The sequence below is a fragment of the Mobula hypostoma genome, chromosome 1, assembly GCF_963921235.1.
Source record: "Mobula hypostoma chromosome 1, sMobHyp1.1, whole genome shotgun sequence".
Lineage (NCBI taxonomy): Eukaryota > Metazoa > Chordata > Chondrichthyes > Myliobatiformes > Myliobatidae > Mobula > Mobula hypostoma.
Window position 1 is genome coordinate 88,542,590 of NC_086097.1, and position 6,000 is coordinate 88,548,589.

A 6,000-nucleotide genomic window follows, 5' to 3' on the forward strand; every position below is an offset into this window, starting at 1 on the left:
GGAGATGGAAGAATGCTTACAGGACTGCTTTGAATCAGTGGACAAAACGATACTCAGGGATACATCTTCAAATCTGAATGAATTTTCCACAGTTGTCACTGACTTCATCGTCACCTGTGTGAATAACTGTGTGCCTTCGAGGACCTACCAGCCGTGCCTATATCAGAAGCCATGGAGATTTACAGTCTACTGAGGGCTAGATCTGTGGTATTCAAGACCAGTGATCTAGAATTATACAAGAAATCTAGATACGACCTGCAGAAGGCTTTCTTATGAGCGAAAAAACAATTCCAATGGAAGTTAGGGATGGAATCAGATGTACATCAGCTCTGGCAGGGGTTCCTACAAGGCAAAACCTGACATCATGAATAGCTGTGAAGATTCACTCTCAGATGAATTCACATGTTTTTTTTATGAGCACTTTGTAAGGGAGAATAAAACTGCACCTGTGCAAATCCCTAAAGCATCTGGTGACCCTGTGATCTCTGTCTCGGAGGCCAACGTCAGAACATCTTCAAGTGGGTGAACCCTTGCAACGTGTCAGGTCCCGATGGTGTATCAGGTAGGACACTAAAAGAACCTGTGCCAACCAACTGGTGGGAGTGTTCAAGAACATCTTCAATCTCTCACTGCTGTGGTCAGAGGTTCCCACCTGCTGCAAAAGGGTGTCAATTATACCAGTGCCCAAGAAGAGGAGGGTGAGGTGCCTCAGTACTATCAGCCAGCTGCACTCACATCGACTTGATGAAGTGGGTTGAGATTTTGGTGATGGCCAGTATCAATTCCTGCCTAATTGAGGACCTGAACCACCTGTAATTTGCCTATCGCCACTATAGGTCTAAAGCAGATGTAGTCTCACTGGCTCTTCAGTCAGCCCTGGACCATCTCGACAAGAGCAATATGTATATCAGGTTGCTGTTTATTGATTACAGTTCGGTGTTCAACACTGTCATACCCTCAGTACAAATCAAAAAGCTTCAAAATCTGGGCCTCTGTACCTCTCTCTGCAACTGGATCCTTGACTTCCTCAACAGGAGACCGTGGTCAGTGCAAATAGGAAATAATATCTCCTTTTTGCTGATAGTCAGCATTTGCGCACCTCAAGGATGCATGCTTAACCTACTGCTCTACTCTGTCTATACCCATGGCCGTGAGGCTAGACACAGCTCAAATGACATATAAATTAGCCCATGACACAACTATCATTGGGAGAATCTCAGATGGTGACAAGGAGGTGAGATAGATCAGCTGGTTGAGTGGTGTCACGACAGCAACCTTGCACTCAGTGTCAGTAAGACCAAGGAATTGATTATGGACTTCAGGAAAGGGAAATCAAGGGAACACTCACCAATCCTCATTGAGGGATCAGTAATGGAAAGGGTGAGCACTTCCAAGTTCCTGGGTGTCAGTATCTCTGAAGATCTATCCTGAGACCAACATACTGATGCAATTCCAAAGCTGACAAGGCAGTGGCTATATTTCATCTGGAGTTTAATGAGATTTGCTATGTCACCAAGGACCAGCAATTTCTGTACATGTACAGAGAACAGCATTCCTATTTTATTCCATCGCTGTCTGGCATGGGGGTGTTTCTGCATGGGATGAGAGTTTCTGCATCAGGTTTATGGAGAAGCAGTGGTATCGGACTACTGTTACAATGTTATGGTACAATGTTACACTGCTACAGTAGACAACCAGTATTTTTTTCCTTAGGGTTGAAATGTACAGTATTTAAGGTGAGAGGTAGAAAACACAACAGAGGTGTATGAGGCAAGCTTTTTATGCAGAGACTGATGGAGATCTGGAATACTCTGCCAGGAATTGTAACAGAAGCAGATAGTACTAGAGTGTTTAAGAAAGAGGTTCTTGGTTATGCACATGAATATGCAGAGAAGGGAGCGGTATGGTCAATGTGGGATTAGGTGAATTAAGTGTAATTGGTTTAATTAGTTTGGCAAGCTTCATGCGCTAAAGGGTATGTCTTGTTCTGTGTTCTAAGTTGAGTTAGGTCTCAGTGATGAAGAGGATATGTAGTTGTGAGCTCACTGAGGAGGCAAAATGACATCAAGGTAGGGCACAGACTAATTCAGCCGTCATTGTTTGTCAGGAGGAGTGATGGTGGTGGGACAATGAAATTTGCTTTGAGGGCCAAGGATAGTGGTGTTGGATTCTGAACTCTTGCAATCTCTTACTAGCTCTTCTTTCAGTTAGTCCTGATGAAGGGTCTCGGCCCGAAACATCGACTTCCTAGAGATGCTGCCTGGCCTGCTGCATTCACCAGCAACTTTTATGTGTGTTGTTTGGAGTCTGAAGTTTTTTTTTTCACCCCAAGGCTCTTTGGAAGTCAAAAATGAGGGCTAAAACTTGTTGCTTACTTGTGATTGTTTTTAAGTGTTACAAGGGGAAAGGAAGATAACGGTGAGCAAAAGACAAAGGGCCTAGTGGTGAGGAAAGGACAAAGGAGACAGAGTGAGACTCAACGTGGCCTGGTCCTCTAATACCACATTGCTGATAACACATATAAAACATTAAAATTCCATTGCTTAAATTAACATTAAGATAGCCCCTATTCAAGTAATGCAATAGCTGCCACTGAAACTGAGAAGTTTCCAGAAATACACAACAAACTATATATAGGTAACGATCCAAACATACAAACAAGCATTAGACAGTTAAACCACAATAATACAGTTCAGTCCAACAGTGGCTTTAGATTTCCAGTCTTTCGATAGAGGAATTTTCTGTCAATCTAGTATTGGACATCTGCTCAGCAGTATGACAAACCAACTGAAAGGACGAATGGAGAAAGGTGTTTATGTGGAGTTATGTGGAATCCTATTTTCTGTTTTTGGACAATGGCGCTAAAATGGAGCCCATAGCTGAAATTTTTCAGGAGCCCAAAGATAAAATCTTTTGGAGAACACCAGATACAGGGGTGCAGTCATGAGAACAAAAGACTTTGAAAGCGGTGCTCTAATCATGATAAGACTGATTAGAACTGATCAGCTAATGATAGTGCTTCTCAGCTCAGTAATGTGCAGAGGCTTTGGAGGAACCTGCTTGCTCAAGTGGGTCAGATGGCTACTTCTGGATGTATAGGTCATGAACGATGGCTCCTACATAGGATATCATTTATGACTATTGTGACAGACTTCAATTACAATGCTTTTAGTGAATTTACTCCGAAGCCAACAAAAATTACTGAAAAATAGTCCCCAAAACTGCAGGCAGCACACTGAGTATGGCCCAACCACAGATTTGTATAGCTGCAACAGAATATTGCACTTTCATATTTCTAGCATCTGCAGTATTTCTCCCAAAGTTAGTTTTCTTTCATTTGCTGACATGCTTTTGTATAATTTCACCTTCTCTGTCCTATGCTGTAATTTTTCAGCCTGTTATGTGAAACAGGAGCAATTATAATGTTCTCTCATGCATGAAGCATGTCGGTACTGTAATGGAAAATATCTTGCATTTGCTTTCCAGACAGTTAATAGGATAACCCAATCAGCAGCCCATCATACACTTGTTAAACCAGCAGAAATACAAAGGGAAACAAAAGACTAATCCAATCCTAGTTAACAATTATTTATCTCCATTTGAGCAGACTAGTTCAAAAGTGCTTGTAATCAGTAAGGTTACAATAAACCTACTTTAATAGCTCTTACCAGATTAGAGCGTAAACAATCATACAGGATATTGCCTATGGAACTGCGTGCTGTAAATGAATATGAGTAATAAGTCATGGAAAGATATGTACAGAGCAGACCCTTTAGCAAACGAAGTCCATGCTGGTCACTGGTCTCCCAATCCTACCTTATTCACAATTTTTATTCTCCCACATTCTCATCATCCAACCGCAGATTCTACCTCTCATCTACAAATGAAGGGAAATTTACGGTGGACAACTAACTTACCAAATCGCACATTTTTTTTTGAGATGATGTGTTGAGTCGGTGGTGAAGAAGGCGAATGCAATGTTGGCATTCATTTCTAGAGTTATAGAATATAAGAGCAGGGATGTGAGGTCGAGGCTCTATAAGGCACTCGTGAGACCACACTTGGAGTATCATGTGCAGTTTTGGGCTCCTTATTTTAGAAAGAATATACTGACCTTGGGAAGATTCACGAGAATGATTCTAGGAATGAAAGGGTTACTGTATGAGGAACGTCTGGCAGCTTTTGGGCTGTATTCCCTGGAATTCAGGAGAATGAGGGGGGATCTCATAGAAACATTCCGAATGTAAAAAAACCTGAACAGATTAGATATGGCAAAGTTATTTCCCATGGTAGGGGAGTCTAGGACAAGAGGGCACAACTTCAGGATTGAAGGATGTCCATTTAGAACAGAAATGCAGAGAAATTACTTTAGTCAGAGGATGGTAGATCTGTGGAATTTGTTGCCACAAGTGGCTGTAGAGGCCAAGTCATTGGGTGCATTTAAGGTTGTTGATTAGCCAGGGTTTTAAAGGGTATGGGGAGAAGGCAGGGGAGTGGAGATGACTGGAAGAATTGGATCAGCCCATGATTGAATTGTGGAGCAGACTCAATGGGCCAAATGGCCTACTTCTGCTCCTATATCTTACGGTCTTATGGAAACCAGAGCGTCCAGAGGAAACACATGTGGTATTGGGTAAGTATGCAAAATCTGCTCGGATAGTGTGGCTAGCCAAGATTGAACCTAGGTGTCCAGTGCTGTGTGGTAGTGACTCTACTAGCTGCAACGCTGTTTTGCCCCTTATAACCGTTATTGTTATTGCAGAGGCTAGAATTCATACTTCACTTTAAAAATTGACAGATAAGGCTTTATTTCCTTGGCACAAATGTCAAAATATTGCAGACCCTGTCTTGGGTGCAAACTACAAGGGCCCTTTCCTATTGGCAAACTTCAGTGTGCAGAACATGGAATACAAACAGTACTCAACAGGATATGTACGTCCCAAAGAGAAAGGAGTATTCCAAAGGCAGCATGACACAACCGTGGCTGATAGAAGAAGTCAAAGCCACCGTAAAAGGCAAAGAGAAGTCATGTAAATACAGGGCAAAAAATAGTGTGAAGTTAGAGGAATGGGACAATTTTTAAAAACGAACCAAAACAACTAAAATAAACTAAACTAAAATAAGTCATAAGGAAGGAAAAGATGGTATACAAAGGTAAGTTAGCCAGTGATATTAATGAGGATACCAAAAGTTTCTTCAGATATATGAAGTGTAAAAGAGGCAAGTGTAGATAGCAGATGACTGGAAAATGATGCTGGAGAGGTAATAATGGGGGACAAGGAAATGGCAGATGAACTGAATAAGTATTTTGCATCAGTCTTCACCATTATTTGCTTACTTTTATTGTTAGCATTTTTTTTCTCTCTGCACATTGTGTGTGTGACGGTCTTCTTTTGTTTTAATAGGTTCTATTGTGTTTCTTTGTTTTTGTGGCTGCCTGTAAGGAGATGAATCTCAAGGTTGTATGAAGTATATATATTTTGATAATATATGTACTTTGAACTTTCAACTTTGGTTTAGAACAGAGATGAGCGGAAATTTCTTTAGCCGGAGAGTGGTGAATCTGTGGAATTTGTTGCCACAGGCGGCTGTAGAGGCGAAGCCATTGGATATATTAAAGGCAGAGGTTGATAGATTCTTGCTTAGTCAGGGCGTGAAGTGACGGGATATGGGAGAAGGTAGGAGACTGGGGCTGTGAGGTAAATAGATCAGCCATGATGAAATGGCGGAGCAGACTCGATGGACCAAATGACCTAATTCTGCTCCTATATCTTTTGGTCTTAAGGTCTTCTGTACTCACTGAGCAGGACTTTGACCACGTACTTGATTTTGTGCTAAAACAATCACTGATAACAATAGAAGCATGACAGGTTTCAAAGCTCTGTTTGGCAGGGTGGATTACTACGTGTCTGTTGACTACTGCCATCCAGAGTTCCAAGGTGCCCCTTCCATTTCCCACCTGCCAACTGACGGCAAGTCTGCTTCAAAGAATTCCCACTA